The sequence below is a fragment of the Melopsittacus undulatus genome, chromosome 9, assembly GCF_012275295.1.
Source record: "Melopsittacus undulatus isolate bMelUnd1 chromosome 9, bMelUnd1.mat.Z, whole genome shotgun sequence".
Lineage (NCBI taxonomy): Eukaryota > Metazoa > Chordata > Aves > Psittaciformes > Psittaculidae > Melopsittacus > Melopsittacus undulatus.
In genome coordinates, this window is record NC_047535.1 from 4,394,773 (window position 1) to 4,412,280 (window position 17,508).

The window sequence follows — 17,508 nt, forward strand, 5'->3', positions numbered from 1 at the left end:
AATGCCAGGGGCTGTCACTTCCCATATTAAGGCAATCCACATTCATTTGCATCTAGAACACCTATGGATGTTGCTCTTCTGATGACCACACTGTAATTTTTTAAGCTGAAATGAAAGAAGGAGGTAGAATAAGGCAGCCGAATGTCTTTTGAAACACATTGAAAGGCATTTTCTTTTAAATGCCTGAAAGAGGATCTGGTTATTTTGGGATCCTTTCCTCTTCATTATCATTGCATCATCATGTTGGGTTATATAATTACCCATCTAGAACTGGAAACTTCCTTGGCACGTGTTAAGGTGTAAGAGGACTGGCTTGGCTGGTTTAAAGCACAGCTGTAAAGAGTATAGTCAGGAAGACAGCAGCACAAGAGGAAATCCTCAGTTGAATTCAAGTGCTTTACGTCTGTCATAAACATGCTTCCAGATGAAATTAAAGGAATTTCTTTTAACTCTATTCACAGCCTCCAAATATGCCGCTCAGCAAGCTCAAGCTGCCTGAGATCTTAGTCATTCTAAGAAATGAATCATATTCCCCTTGTCATCTGGCTGTTCTCTGCTGACTGCTAATTCATGGTATATTGATTTTAAGACTCTGTTCACACATTATATTTCCATGTTAAGCCAGGAAAGCTTTTCTTGCTGAAAAAAAATTATGCCCCATCCTCATTCCTCTCAATATTCAGTTTTCGTCCTCCTCTGTTAGTTAGAATGATTGATCAACACAATTTAACCAGCTTTAAATGGTTCAGTGAATTGTTCCACATTATCGTACCACCTACATTATTTTTTCTACAGTATTTAACAGCACAACATGGATTCTGCATATTAGATGTGTGTGTCTGCCTATTGATGCACAGTTTTAAAAGACCAAATAATTGCTGGGGGAGCACACTGGGGTCCAGTAGAATTGTATCACAGAGGTTTTGGAAATGAACTGCTCATAGAAATAACTTGCTATCTAGCAGGAAGAGTTTAAAACAAAAAGCATTAGAATGAGTATTTTTCATCACTGATTTAAAACAGGTCAAGACTTTTAAAAGCACCTGTGCAAATCTGTGCTGTTACAGCTGGCGATTAAAATTTATAATGAATTAGATAATAAGTATTTTGTTTGCTTCTTTTAAAATGCCATTAACAGTGAGGTCTCTCATTGGACTAGCACAAAACCGCTGTTGGCAAAAATCGAAGTACCAAACACAAAGGCTTCATGTTTCAGATGCTTATAAAACTTAATTCCCCTGAATAACACCGCTAATTTGGGTCTCCTTGTACGCTTAAAGATTTTACATAAATATTTTTGGCAGGCAGTGAGCCCACAGCTCTGCTTTCATTTAAACGTTTCTAACGGGCATAAGATCTTTGTCACTTCAAAATAAAGTAGTTCCACTTAAAGAGAAGTTATTTAAACCATTCAATACATTTACAGGTCTTTGAGAACTTCTCTGTTCATGCCAAAGTTTTCAAAACCAGGAACGAAAAGTGTTTAATTCCATGCAAATGGATCTAGAAATGTGGTTTTTTTGTTCCCACTGTATCCAAAAGGTAATGAATTATGCTGCAAAAAGGCGTTCAGTGGGGTTTTCTGACCTGCAGACATTCAGCGTATTGGGTGCTGTTTCCAAATATAGTGCAGGCAACTTATCAGTTTTGTTTTTGAGTTACACATTTCTCAGAGGAAATAAACCTGAATTTAACCATTCATATACCTGAATTTTTAAATATAGATGGACATTTTAAATACGAAGTTTCTTAGCAGAGTATGAGCTGAAACTACTGAGCAGCAAATGACTGAAACAAACACAAAACTAAGGCTAAAAGAACCACAGAAAAGCTAGTCATTAGCACACAAATATAAGTGTAATTTGAATGTAAATGTATAATTAAACAGTATGTGCATATACTCATGTTTTAAACACTCATCATATGTTAAATATATGCTTAACCCTCCCTGGTAGAGAAGAAGTAACATAAAAATGTAGAAATAGAGATTGTAACATGGGGTACGGGACAGATGAAAGGCAAGTTGAGGCCAGGAATGATGAAATGTCAAGTGTCTGGGCCTTAAATGAAGCTGTACCAGAGCCCACACAGAACTGCAGGTTTGGGGAGGTTCTTTTTCATCTCATTGGAAACTACACACCGCATGCAAAGTCAGTTTGCAAGGATACACGAAGTATATAAAAGAAAAAAAATAGCATTTCTGATTTACCACTAATATGTAAAATCAAGCAATATCCAACATGAAAACTGAGGAAGCTGAGAAAATAAACCTACTTCTATAGCCCATTATGTAAGTAACACATCATACATAAAAACTCCAATTTAGTTTTTACCCAGTAATGTAAATGGTAACATAAACCTACTATTAGGAGTAGTTTACTCAACAATTTTGGCTGAGAAACATGCTGATGGGTAACTCACCCTTACCATTAAGCTGTAGTTTATTAAACATTTGGTATCTGAGACGTGAATAGAGTGGAGGATTAAATTAGAGGATCAGTTCACTGCTAAGACTAACACTTCAGTCAATGCAAGATTGTGTCCATTCAACACACCTTACAAAGAACAGACTGAATTCTGCTTTCAATTACTGGGGTGCAACTTTAACTGAAGTTAGCAGATGTTGCACCTCAGGAACTGTTAGCAGGACAGCATATGGAATAAAGGGCTGGGAGAAAAACTCTGCTGAAAACAGTTTGGATGGAAAACTAATTTTTCAAGTGTGTTTCAAGAAAACTTATTTTTATCAAATACTTTTCTGCCAAAAACTTGAAAACTTCATTTTTATTTTTCTTTTTTTCAATGACAGAACAGATTTTTTTGGAGGAAAGAAATCTAATTATTTGATGTGTTGCTGAAACAAAACTAGCTATGGATTGAAAAGACAAAGTCATTCTGAGAGTGCCAAGAAATGGAGATAGGAAGTGAAAAGAGAAGATGGAAAGCTGGATCCCTTAGAAAGCTAACTACAAATTCCCAGGTTAATATTTTATTTCTTTAGACAGAGGGGGAAGTCCTAGACAGGCACATGTCCTTCAGCATGGTGAGATGCAAGTAGCTCAGGAATGAACTGAAGCATGGTCTGGGCATTTGCTGGTGGTGGGTTTGTTACATGGTCACAGTGGCTGGCAGGAACCCATGACAGTAGTACTTGAGTCCCCATGCACACAGCAATAGGGCTCCAAAAAGGGAGGGAAATTAAGCCTCCATAAATACAGCAGTTTCCCAGGGTGTTAATCCAAGCAGGGGTCTCAGGAAGCAGAATGTGTGAAATCAGACAGGTGTCTGTCCCTTACCAAGGCGGTCTGGAAGCGTTTAGTGCATACCATACGTGTTGCCATGTCTACCTCAGTGAGCTGCTGGGAGAGAAGCATGGATCACAGAGAAAAATGGAGAAAAGCAACTGCTTTGCTCACAACAGTACAGAATGTCCTGGAAGGTGGATCTGTCCTTTGGGCCATAAAGGAGAAATGTGAGCGAGACTATAAACTTCACTTTCGCAGGAAGTCTGGAGAGTCCCATGAAGTCAACAGGACTATTTTGAGGATGAAGAATCACTTGCATCAAATAAAAATACCAGGATTCGCCCATAAAGCATGCAAAATACATTGTATTGTGAAACACGAGTCAGCACTGCAGTCATACAGACATTACTCATCTATATGTTCTAGCATATACTAGCTCTCCAGTCTTGGGAAAGGCTATTGCAAAAAGAACTCCTAGAGTGGGTAGTAGGGGTTGGACTTTCACAGCTCAGTTCCTTTCCTAAGAGATTTGCGAAGTTATTTGGGATAGCTGTGGTTCCTCTGTGCTCAGGCTCCCACGTGACCTAACCTCTTGATCAGTGCATGACAGTGCAATATGATTTGGCCACTGCAGGTGCTGTGTGATGTTCATGCTCATTCTGGAGGCCATGAGGAAGATGTGACAGAGTCTGAGACCAAAAAGGACTCTTTGTGTGCCAGGAAATGGTACGTTAAGATATTTAATAGCTACAGCTGGACAGTTAATCCAGATCGTTACTCTGGAGGACTCCCCTTTATGAGTTGCATATGAAGATTTCTGGGAAAAAGGAACATTTTGTTAACTTCTACTCCTCATATCCAAAAGCCCCAGAGAAGAGATCCCCCAATATTTGAGGCATTGTGAAATATGTACAAAAATAGTTGCCATTGCACAGACCTTGTCTGCTATTTTAAGGCAGGCTACTGAAGCGAGTGTGGGTTAGACAGACTGTGAAAGAGAGGGAGGAAGGGAAGGAGAAAGGTTAAACAACAGTAGGAAACATGGCTAGAAAGGACTATTTGCACAACTGATGGTTCTGAGCCGTTAGATTATGCTGACAGTGTATTAATCATATGTTAGAGCCATATGCACACATACTGACAAATTTATATTTGCCTGCCTATAAATGAACATTAGATGTAAATATATGTAAATTATTGACTATTTTGCATCATGTTAATAGGATAAATATTTAAAATATTTTAAATATAAAAATCCTTTCACATTACACCATCAGAAGAAATTACAAGAATATGTATGTGGGAGATGAGCTTATGGCCTATGCCAGCTCCAAAGATTAGGCTTGAAATCCCATATTGTCCACAGACTCCTTCTGTAACTTAGCAAAAGCTTTCAAAAGCATCCCAATGAGTTAGGAGGACAGTTCCTAAGCCCTGGATTTAGAAAGCAACCTCAGTTATTAAGCAATTTGTTTGCTCTTGGAAGACTAGACATTCTTCAAGAGGGAAACCTTAACAGCACAGGAGCAGGCTCTCCCCATGTGCTGAAGGTGAGCTGGCAAAGGAAGGAGACTGGCCTGGCTGAACAAAGAACTTTGCCTGAAACTCGGGAATAGGAGAGTTTATGACCTTTGGAAAAAGGGGCAGGCAGCTCAGGAGGAATACAAGGATGTCATGAGGTTATGCAGGGAGCAAATTAGAAGGGTCAAAGCCCAACTAGAGCTTAATCTGACTACTGCCATAAAAGACAATAAAAATGTTTCCATAAATGAATATGAACTGACCCCAGGCCAAGGCTGAAGGGGTGCCCTGAGCTGTGGCTGTCACCAGACACAGAAGCACAAAGCTTCTTGCTTCATCTCCTCTTCGCTACGGGAAGCTTGTGGAAAAAAGAACAGTTAAAACCCCCACCTCTAATACTTAGAGGTTTTGAGTATGTGTGTGTGGAGATTGCCTTGCTCTGGGACTATCTTCTAGATTCTTAAAATATTCTTCCCCATTTTTCCATTAGTCTCCTTCCTTTAGTTTTACTCTTCCCATATGCTGCCCTGATGACACTGCCTCCAGGAGGGAGTGTTTGGCCAATTTCCTTGACAGTGCTGAAAAGTCCCTTTGCATCCACCTCTCCCGTCCTGTTGCGCCAACTCCTGCACTGCTCACTATGGATGAATTCCTGCCGTGTTTCGGCTAACCACCTCTCATATCCCTCAGTGGCAGCTTGTGTGCTCAGCTTACATCCAGTCTCATCAGGATGTCTTTTTGATTTAAGCCCTTGTCTTCTCCCCGCTAGGTCTAATACCTCATCTGTTAGCCACTGCTGGGTTTTGCATTGTTTCTTTATCCCAGTCATATTGTGTGCCGTGTCTAGGCTGACATCTTCTCCCTCACACCATGGCTCATTTGGTCCCTTTTGAGTCCTGGCATGCTGATAGCACCTCAAACTGACTGTAAACTTTTACTCTGGATCTGTCACTGATATATCCTGGGATAAATCTGTTGCATGGAAATAGCTTTTGCTTTGGGATTTGTTTTTTTGCTTGTTTGTTTCTATGTATTTTTATGGGACATAACATGTGACTGTCAGAAGCCAGAAGACAAGTAAAGGAAAAGAAGTGATGCTTAGTAGGAATTGGTTAGCATATGGTCAGAAGCAAATCAACTTTGTTCAGAAATGAGAGTGTCTGTGGAAGCATCCTGTCACTGACTATAAAGCAAATGGATTCAGTCTCCACCACAAGAATGTGTCCTCTTATTTTGCTCTTCTCTCACCTCCTTCTCCCATTTTCTACCATATTCTCTATGAATAGCTTTCCTCTGTTTCCCTCGTAGCCAATTAAACAACCTTCCTACAACAGAAGCTGGATCGGCTCTGCCTAACAGAGATGCACAAGAGACAGCTAATGTATCTGCACAAACACCGGCCTTGATCCCGCCAGGATGTCTGCATTAAAGTCAATGAAAGATTCAAGTGCACACAGTTAAGTGTATGTGTCAGCCTTTGGCAGACTGAGACCTTGAAGCCTGCTCAGCCATCATGCCTGGGTACAGACATAAACTTGACACTTGCAATGTTTCACTTGGCTTTGACAAAATGTGATATTCAGCGGGTTGCTTTAAAAATAAACAAATCCCCTATTAGTTTTATTACCCTTTCAAATGAGCTTGGAATACAGCTTTCTTGTTTGTGGTACTGCCCTAGGAAAACATGGCTTAAATTAAAGGAGAAAAGAAACTTGGTCTGTTGTTACTGTCATATTGAGCCTTTTGGACCAACAGACAATAATATGGATAGATACAGAATGAAAGAACTACAGAAAATCAAACCCAAGAAAGAAAATGTTCCCAGAGTGTTTCTTGAAGATTTTCAAGGGCATTTGAGTAGCATTTCCCTCACTTAAAAATGCATCAAAAAAGAGTGGATCTTTACAACAGCAGCATGTCCTCAGGTTTTCTAGGACAAGGTTATTGCTGACTGGCTCAGGAAGAAAATGCTTCCCCAAAGCACAGGTCACTATTTTTTACATTATCAACACTCTTTGGAGACAGAGTGCTGGGCCACACCAGGCATGGCCATGCTGTGGCCTTCCCTATACATTACCCTATACATCCAAACAGGGCATTATTTTCTATATAGTTGTACATGTGTTATTTGCAAAGAGCAGACGTAGGCTCTGAATCTAGTACTTGATGTCTTTAAATGGTGGGACACCCTGCTTCAAGTTTATTTGGCAGCAACAATGCTGTGTCAAATCTTACTTAAAATTATGAGGAAAACTTCAAATCCTGAGTGCTGAGGAGAGCTGAGCAGATATAGCTTAACAGTTTCCATGAAAGTATTCCCATTCCTTTCTTATTGCTTTCTACATTTACTGTATTGAACAGTGCTAACTCTGTTAACAGTGTGAACACTTGAAAAAAACAGCTCTACACAAGTCTAAGCAAATGTGGGAGGATGTTCATGGTAAAGCAGTTACCATCTCATATCTATTCTCAAAAACTTGAGTCCCATTGTCTTGTTCACCTAATCATGAAAGGAAAAACTACAAAGCAGGAGAAATGGTAAATAACTCTGGAAACGAGAAAAGCCACTGTTCCAGTGTTCATGTACTTCAGGTCTAAAAGGTGCTGGTCATGCACACAGATGTGTACACATCCATTACATGTAAGTATGTTGAATTCTTAGTTCAAGTTGGAAACGTACCTATTGTAAGTACTCTTGTATTCCAACAGGTACTCCAAATAGAATAATAACTCCAAACATGTATCCACGTTTGGTTTTCTTTGCAACTCTTCAAGGATGTTGCTAATGATACCAGTCTTAATATAAAAGTCTTAAGAACAGCACAGACTACTGTCATTTCTGTGCTGAGAGAGGGAAACACATTGCAACAGAAAACCTTTTGAAATGTGTGATCAGTGGATCTAGTCAGAGTGATAAGAAAAAATACTGCTTGGATTTCTGACTCTCAAATACTCCTCTGAACAGTTTTGCTGTGAACATTTGTGACCATGAAAATATTTCAGTGATTCATTGTGAAGGGCAAATGAATCTCAGAAAGCTGCCATCTATTCAGAGGCAATTAAATAACAGTGAGAGGATTCACAGACTCAGTTATTCAGCCAATCTAGCCCTATCTTGAGAGGCATGAATTCACCATAGTACAGTGCACTCTGCTTAAACAGTACTTGCTCCATCTTGGTTGTGTTCAGCTTTTTCTGCAGCTTTTGTGTTTCTTGACTTCCTTGTTACTATGGTGAATGACTGTCACAGCAGTGTACAGAAAGGATGTTTAGGACATGAGCAGAGACAGCAGCCAAAAATGGTAATGGGACAGTGTGAGTTACCAGCAGGTTCTTCTGCTTTTCTATGTGTGTGGGAAGGGTAAGTGAGAGCTGGCAGCTAATCTATCAGTGTTCATGAGAGACAACTGTACATCTCTTGTCCCAGCACTTCAGCTCAGCCACGGCTCTTGCTTTACAGCTGGTGACGGAGAGATTGGCTCCCACAACACAGGCAGCCTTGGATATTGATGCTGGCCTCTGTGCCTGTGACAGCAAGGAGGTGGCTGATGTCTTTGTATGCACAGCCTCTTTCTGGTACCATGTCCGCAGCCCGTGGTGAAGGATTTGGAGGAGTGAATGGATCTGTAGATTGCTATTCTTTGTGATCCAGTGTATCTAGACAGGATAACTCACCCTTGGATCTCTGCAACTGCTGGCTACCTGGAGTTAATAAAGCTGTGACCTACCCTTGTCCATCTTCATTCACCTGCACGTTCTGATCAATAATGCATATTGCTTTTTGGCTTCTCTTCCCATGTGAGGGGCAAAGCCAATAGAGCAGTGCACGTAGCATTACCACAGGCACATTTATGTTTGCTGATGACGCAGAAGTAAGGAGGCTTGTCTGCCCTTGTGCAACCTTACCCTTGGATAAGGCCCCCCCTGTTCTTGCTGCCAAGTTCCATTCCCAGATGAAGATTGTTTAAGTCTTAAAGTAGTGAGTGTCTTCAAGATGGGAGCAAATTAGGAGACATGTCAAAAGAACAACTACAACAGGAACTCTTAAATGCCAGGTCCTAAATCATTCTGGCAAATTGTCAGTGTGCTTATATTTCTGCCTTACTCCCCCAAGGTTGGTGATGGATGACCACTGATAGCAATAAGTTCGAACTCATGATTTGGCACCCAATCCCAGCATTAACTAAATCGCCCCCCTGCTGCCACAAGAGAAAGCATTGGTTCTGATCCAGTTTAAGAATTTAAAGTAACCACATCAGAAAAATGAATTCAGCACTGATTTCTAGCTCAAAGGAAGATGTTGTTAGGATATAGCACATGATGTCAAGAGACCGTTTTTCCAGTTGAAGACAGTCAGTAGTTCTTTCTATCCTGCTAAGGTGCGTTAAAAAGCCTCCTCAAATGGATATTCATGGGGTTTTATTTTTGGCAAGTTCTGTGTATTAAGGCATCCAAAATATTCGAATACACTGGCTTCTCAATGAGATATTTAACAGGAACAGGACTTGCACTTTTCTTCTGTAAGGCTGCTTTTATACTGTGTTTTATAGATCAGTAAACTGACAGAGAGCTTAGGTAACTTGCTAAGACCACATGGCAGGCAGGTGGCAGAATGGGAACTATAGCTTGGAAATGCCTCTTGCTCTTCTGTCTGCTCAAGAGTCAGACTACATTGACCCGTGTGAATGTAATGAGGAAGGAAGCGAGGGAGAGAGTGCACAAGAACTTCTCTCCTTTTATCACACCTTTGCATGCCCACGAGGGCCCTGACCCATCCTACGCCAAGCCCTCTGCAAGGGGGCAGGTTCAGGAAGGATCAGGGTGAAATGTGAACTCCCTATTTATCACTCTGAGAGGTCAGACTGAGAGTCTGGACGTGAGGCAGAGGCATCTTGGATTCCTTCCAAGGCTGGAGTAGCTGCTGTGGTATGTGCTGCCCAGGATCTTCCAGGGCAAATTCTGATTCAGCTCTAAGTCTTACCAGAGGCTCTGCCTGAAATGTCTTTCATTCTTATCCATTCAGCTGAGGGCACTCGGGGCATCCTGACCACTAGACGATATCCCTTCATATGCCGCAATCCTTATACCTCCGTGCCTGCAAGGCGGCAGCTTCTGCAGGCGATGGAAACCGCACAGCTCTGCTGATACAGGTTTAGAACTACTAAGGAACTGGCCTCGTATTTTGACTGTCACACACAGAGCACAAGCAGCACTGCTCTTCCCTATTTTCATCATCACCAAGAAGATTTTGTTTAGGACTGTGGTTTACAAAGATCTTATTATAGAGAAATGAAAAGAAAACTCATCTAAAATCTGGTTACATTGAAAAATTCCAGCTGTCTTGCAATTCAATGCAGCTGTGCTATCTAGTATCTTTTTCTCTTCCTTTTACATCTCTTTATAGAACATTAGCTTCTATAGAAAAATGCATTTTTTTTCTAAAACATAGTGGGTTTTTTCCCTTCCCTCTTCATTATTTGCTGCCTGTTATTTCCACCAATGAAACCTACAGACTCTGACAAGGAAAATGCAAAGATATTTTGAGACAGAGGAACAGCAATGAGGAAAAAAATAGCACTCGTGAAGAGTTTCTACTGGCAATCTCTTGTCCCTGTTTTTTTTTTCCCTTATACAAACTGTAATATGATGATATTATGCAACTGCCTTCACATATTAGAATCATTATGAGCAGTAGCTTTGTGATATCATACAGCAGGTGCTAAGAACAGTTTCTGCTTTTTCCCCAAAGCGACTACAAAATTACTTACGATTTCATTACAGAACAATCAACACTTTGTGGGGAGAAGTTTGTATTATTTTGTGATTGTGTTAGTGAGGAGGAAAAATATATAAATCTGTCTTTCTGGGGAGTTTGCAGCATTCTGAGGGTGAAAACTAAACTGAATTCATTTGTAGCCAAATGCCTACGTCCTTAGCCAGAGGAAACTCTGATGGAACTGGAAGGACTCCAATCCTCACTCAGCTCTTTGCTTTCTCCTGCAGACTCAAGTCCTCAGGGCTCTGTGCATCCCATCTGAGGGATGACTGAAGAGTGGAGAGCTGTGGGGAAAGTTGAGTCCTTGAGCCAAGACTGAAGGGGTCACTGTAAGAGGAGGTTTTACATTTATCTCACCTTTAGGATAGAGACAAAAGGTTAAGCAAAAAAGTTCAACCTCTGTGGGGTGAGGCAGGTTCACAACCAGGCAGATGTGAAGTCCAGCCAAATTCTTTTGAGAGTCACTGGCCACTTTCAAGCAACGGATGTCTTTTATCTTCTCTCTGGAGAAACTCTGGGGCTTAGGAAAGCCTCACCTCTGGTCAGCTCAAGTTACTCCAACAGGAATACTTCCAGATGATTTCTGCTCCCAGAGGAAGAGCCAGCCACAGACCAAGGTCTGCAGGTCTTGATGCAAGGAAGACCAATAAGCTTACATGGAGCTGCATTTTCCTCCAGGCATTTCCTGCCAGTCTCCAGTGCCCACATGGCACCTGGACTGCCAGCCTGAGAGCTGCTTCATTGCCATCAGAAACAGGGCAGAGATTTCATTTACACATTTTCAGACAAGGAATTGCAGAACTGTGGTAGAAATCTGCAAGCCCCAGTTCCTCACCCCTTCACTTTAGTACCCTAAAGACTGCAATCCTTTCCCCGAAAAGCCCACGCTGCAGCACTATCCACCCCAAAATGTAATTAATATATTAAAAAGTACTTTTCCACTAAAAAAGCAAACCATGTCCATTGGGTCATATTTTCTATTCCCAGAAGATGCTTTGCTCTTGTTTTATAAACACTTAGTATTAAATATTTCCATTAAAAAAATAATATATTTTAAATATCTCTCTTTAGATTAAGATTAGTGAAAGCACAGGAAAAAATCTATACAGAAAGAAATGCAGAAGTACAGTGAGGCAGGGGAACAAAATGATAACCAAACAGCCAAAACACTTCCTCCCCAGTGGGAACTCCTAAAGTGCAAATCACAACATTCAAAGCTCCAGCAACCCAGTGCAGTTTGTGTTACATCCAAAAAAGAGAGATACAGATCAGGTATACTCAAGAGAAAATACCTTAACATCACTCCTTGCAAGAGGACAGCTTTCAATGAGACACACCACACTTCCAGGAGTGGTATTTTAAATACCAATCACAGCCAACCATGGTTTCACTGCTGCAGGAAAACACTGGAATAATATTGTTTCCCAGTCTTGGTGTCACATTAAATCAGAAGTAAGGCCCTAGATAGCTGCATTAGCCACTAGTTTCCAGACAGAGATACCTCAGGTCTGGCTCACTGCAGCTGCAAAGCAAGAGCATAAAGGTGGATGAGCTCACCAGGCTGGCGGCTCTGCACGGTTTTGGTAATGGTGCTCTGCAATGACTTTGATTTGAGGACACCTCCACATTTAAGGGATAGCCTGGGGATATCCAGCTGCTGCCAGAGTGCACAGCTGGGAATAACAGAACACCTACTCATGCCACAGTGACCGCTGACTCTCAGACTCCTGACCCTGGACAACTGGATGCTCTGAAGTAAACTCGACACCCAGTGCATTGCTAGCCAAAATGAAAAACTGTAGAAAATGGCCTAACTTTGTAGTTGCTCCATCATCTCAGTCTACTGCAGAACTGAGAGCAAGACAGTTACACTGGTGGATTGGTTCAGTAGCAAATCAGTTGACATAGAGATCTTTCCTAGTCACCGGCACTATAAAGTCAGTACAAACCCCTTTCTTCAGATCTACACTTTACACATGAAAGCTAACCAGTTCCCAGGGGTACCTGGGCTCTACATCCTCTGGTCAGAGCTGGTGTTCCTTGGGCAGTGCCCTTAGAGCGCCCACACAGCACAGTCATGGATCCGCTTGGTTCCTGAGCCAGAGCCTCCTGCCTTGCAGGGTAAACAGAGATTTTTAACCCATCGGATCCTCGGGTTAAGGGACTGAGATCAGGTACATGAATAAGCGATAAGGAAGCAGGCGCTGGCAAAACACACTCCTTCAGAGGGAAAACAAACGAGTTGTCCGACACAACACCCGCACCACTCCGACACGAGGTGGGAGCTCCCGGGCCCCTGAGCCTGTGCTCGGGGAGGCGATGGGGCCTCTCGCCTGGGCCTTATTAGCTCCCGACGATGCTCGGAGCTCTCCCCGGCCCCCCCATCCCAGAAGCGCAGCGCCCTGTCCCCGGCCCTGCTTTGTGCTCCGCGCCGCCGCCATGCAGCACAGCGCGGCCGGTAGATGGCGCTGTCGCACCGCGGAGGCACCGCGGCGCCCCTGCGCGGAGCTGCCGCGCCCCGCCGCGGAGGGGCCGCCCGGGGCCGGACCTGGCTGCAGCAGCCGGCGGCCGGTCCCCGCTCCCGGCCCCGGGCAGCGGCCGCTGCCTCACCCAGAGATGCGGTTACATCGGGTTTGGGGTTGGTTTGCTCTCTATTCGAGGGGTTTGTATCGCCACTTAAGAGAAAATTAACATGAAAGCAGCAGCTCGCTGCAGCCCCCAGCCGCTCCGGGGAATTCCAGCACAGAGATGAATATGGATGAAAATCTATATTACCCCAGGCACCAACTTAGCACAGGATGTTTATGAAATATTCCTGCAATGTAGTTTATTTACAAATCAAGTTATCCACTTACGCACGGTACTCAGAGCATTGATGTGTTTAGTGGACAGTTGTTATTACTGATCACTTGTGAGCGCTGGGTGCCCCGTGCTGCACCAGCCACGCACAAACCAAGTCGGTTAGTCCTGGAGGAAGGCCCAACCAAGGGGCATGGCCCAAAGTCTGGCAAGTTTTTCCTGAATCGGGTTGTAGCTGATGCCAAAGGAAACAGGAGGGAGTAACAGCTTTAAGGATATTTTTTTCCCCATTGGGTTTGTTTATGTGCTAGCTATATTTCTTCAGAATAGCCATTGGATCAAAGTTAATTTCAAGCAATTCTGATCACGAAGTAACTGGATCAGAAGCTGCTTCTTTCCTCCCCTCTTACGTATCTCCATCAGAGGCTTTTTCCTTCTTCCTTTGAGCACTGGACAGAAGAGATCATGCACTCAGCCCTAACAAAACCCGGTTTCACACCATTAAAGGGAGAATAAATTGGACCACTCAGGAAGGACTATACCAGCTTCAAAGGAGTATTTTTAGCACACCCCTGTGTCCCAACAATTTGTAAAATGAGGAAAATTCCTTAGCAGTGGCTGAGCTGCTGTTTCAGCACACGAAGATCTCTGTGCACTGGCACTGCACAGTATGCAAATATACTGCAGTCTCTGTTTCTGTCTGTACATGTTTTCAGTAAGGGCACACGACAGCACTATCCCTTTCCCGTGCAGAAAGCTATAACTATGGTAACAGGATGTCAGCTGCTGCAAAATGCTGGGGTTGCATTTTCTCATTTTAAATGGTGACTTACATCCACTTTCCCACACATATGTTAAGGTTTTGCATTTGTAGCAAACCTGTGCTTGTAGAACTCGGGTTTAGAGCAGGAAAAAACTTCATGGCTGGTAATCTATGCAGCGCGTGTCCCTGCCGACTGAAGCCGTGTCATGCGAGACACGGAATCGAGCACGCCGCAACTTTAGGGCGGAGGGGAGCAATTCCTTTCATGAAGAAGAACCTCTAACTCATCACAAGAGAGACAGGCGCTGCCTGGACAGAGTTTAAAATCACAGCAAGAACCTGTTACCCTTTTGCAACCTCTCTGGCCAGAGTCTGTGTCTCCATGCAGTGAGGAAGGAAATCATGCACAGCCCCTTCCCTGTTAACTGCCTCGCCAGCCCCGACGAGGGGATGAAATTCTGTGCTTTGGAGCAGGGTTATTCTTTGTTCATTTGTGCCCTGTTCTGTTTTAAGCAGGTGTTTCAAATAGAAACCACCTAGCACAAATAGCAGCTTCATAGAAAGAACACCATTAAACTACCAAATATAAAAGCTGGAGTGCCTTTACTTTGTATATTTCGCATACAACGTAATTTGTTTTTCTATGCCATTTCCTTTTACAAAACCATCCCCAAGTAACTTTCTCCTATTAAAATCAGATTCTTTTTCATGAAAAAAGAGGTGGAAAACACACATAAGGGTTGAGTCATTACATGCTATTCCTCATCAAACATTTAAACTCTTTTCTCAGTTAATGTTGCATTTTGCAAGTGTTCAGCTCTAGCGGAGCAGCACGGAGAGGTCAGTCCTACCCCCGTATCCCTCAGCTCAGCCCTGCATAAAGTCCTAGCCGAGCAAGGTACGGAGCTTTCCTTTGCATTATTTTTTCTTCATGAATATTGATTAAGAAAATAATATGTTAATGAAGAAAAAATATATAATTTAGAAGGCATAGTGGGAAAGATAATTCATAGCCAGTAACTCAGTTAATGCTGACCAAGAACAAAAACCAGACCCCTGAAATTCAAAGGCAAATATTCTGTCCTCAGCTCACCCCTTCACGGTGAGGTATTACAGCCCATTTCACACTGTTTAGAGAGTCATGCTCTTTGCAGGCTGTTGTACTGTGCAAATACAAATGCAGCGCAGAAGAGCCATCATCCCTCTTGCTAAATTCCCTAAACTTTAGGAATTTAAAGACAGACCTTAAGTAGGCATTTTAAACTCTCCGACTATAAAATTTGCCCTTTTTCTCCCGAATAAAGACTGAGCACATACACGCACTCACACCAACCCCCCAACATTCCCTGGATATTTTAAAGAAGTTCATTAACCAGATAAACATCAGTGCTGATGGAATAGGCATATTTTTTAACATATAATTTCCAAACCTATACGCTTTCCGTAGGGGCTGGATAGACACGGGTGGTGGGATTTTTGGTTTCTGTTATGTGCTATGTCAGATTATATGGTCTCTTGTAGTTTTAAAATTTATGAATTTAGGAACTGCTCCAGTTATCATTGTCCCTTTAAGTTCAGGGAGGTGAAAATAAACTCAAATTTAAAGCTTTTAGAAAAATACTTTTTATTTGGTACTTATTTGAGAGGTGTCAGGTCTATAGCCATATATCTGAAAGGTTGTTTTAAATGGGGCTTTTTAATATTACAGATTCATCTCCTATGAAGTGAGATTATTACATAAATGATCTCTGGAGGGCTGCTTTTACATGTGAGAACTGACTGATGCTCAGAGAAGCTGGAAGCATGCGTGTTAAACCCGTGTACTGACAGGTTTGGATTTTTTTAGGGCTCCTCAGCAAAACCAGCTCCTATTTACAGTGAAATAAATCGCCTGCCTTTAATGGTCATTTTCCCAAAGCATCTCCTGAAAAGCTTTCGTCCACGTGCTGCACCTGCTAAAATCAGATTAAAGAGCAACCAAAGCTGGTTTCTAAAGGGTCCATATCTGGCGGAAGGGAGGAATTAAAAAAGGAACCACAATCAAGAAGACTTTTTAAAAAGTATTTTGTGGTTTTAACATGGGAAACTGAAAAGTTAATTCTGATTTTTTTTCAATGAAAAAAAAAACCAAACCAAAACCCACCCTAAAATAAAACCAAGGTAAAAGCCAGCAATAAAAGTCAAGTTGAAGGCTCTCCCTCGGTTAAGGTTTAGTTCAAAATGTAAGAAAGTTTTCAGCCAAATTAAAACTATCACTTTATCCAACAATCCTCCAGTGGCCAGGGAGTATTCTGCAAAGAACAGATCTTTCCATTCTGCTCATTTTGCAGGGCAGAAATGCATCCCCTTAGCTCAAAGGAGAGGCATTTTAAGGATGCTATTGGGTAAAAGCTGAATTTTAACAGAAATTAGCTTACTGTTTATAAATTTAGTACTTGAATATTAGGGAAAAAAAAACCCTCAGCTCTCAGTATTTATCCTGATTGAAGGGGAGAAGAGAAATAAAACCCTGATGGGCAGAATATTAGTTTTGGTAATTACTAACAAAGCCAGCTGTGATGCCGTATTTAAAGCAGGAATGATACCCGATCTGTCCTTTTTAGGTACATCTGCTTTCAATATTTGTGGTCATTTCAGGTCTCTGTGCAAAGTTATTTAATGCTGCCGTTTGTTGTGTAACACCAATGTATTCTGTGATACCCGAGTTCTGCCAGTTCAAAGGGGATGGCCCTATGGAGCATCTTTTTCATGTCATGGCTTTTGCTAGGGGCTTTTGTTTAAAGCATGCTTCCAGCACGCTGTCTTGTCTCTCCCGCTCTCTCTCCTGCTCACGTGTGTGAAATAGCAAAGTAATTTGCAATATAAATTACAAAATCAACTGTCGAGTTTACAAATTGAATATGCATGAAAATATTGCATAATATTACTACCTTCCTCAGCCTAATAAAGGTAAATACATCTGCAATTTGTGTTGGTGGAAGAGCAGCTATTTCTATACTGTAGATATTAATTACAGTTGGGCAAATTTAAAGTTTCTGTTATTAATTCCTTCATAGCTTCACTACAATCAGGATTAACTGCAGCCACCTACAAACACAACCAATTGGTAATATTCTTAATTACACTGAGGAGCCCTTCTTCTTACAGTTAAACCAGTGCTGTGACAAGCACCTTCTAGTCTCTTTTGTTTATTCACAATAAATATTAGCCCAGAAAAAGAAAAAAAATAGAAGAGACACCAATACTCCGAGAATAAGAATGGGCCAGAGGGACTTGGACTAGCAATGATTTTGGTGAGTGCTTAATTTCTTGTTCGGTTGAAAAAAGACTGGATTGGCTATTGACAGGTCCCTATCAATAGGCAGACCCTGGAGGTCTGGCTATTTGCACATGGCCTGATTGAC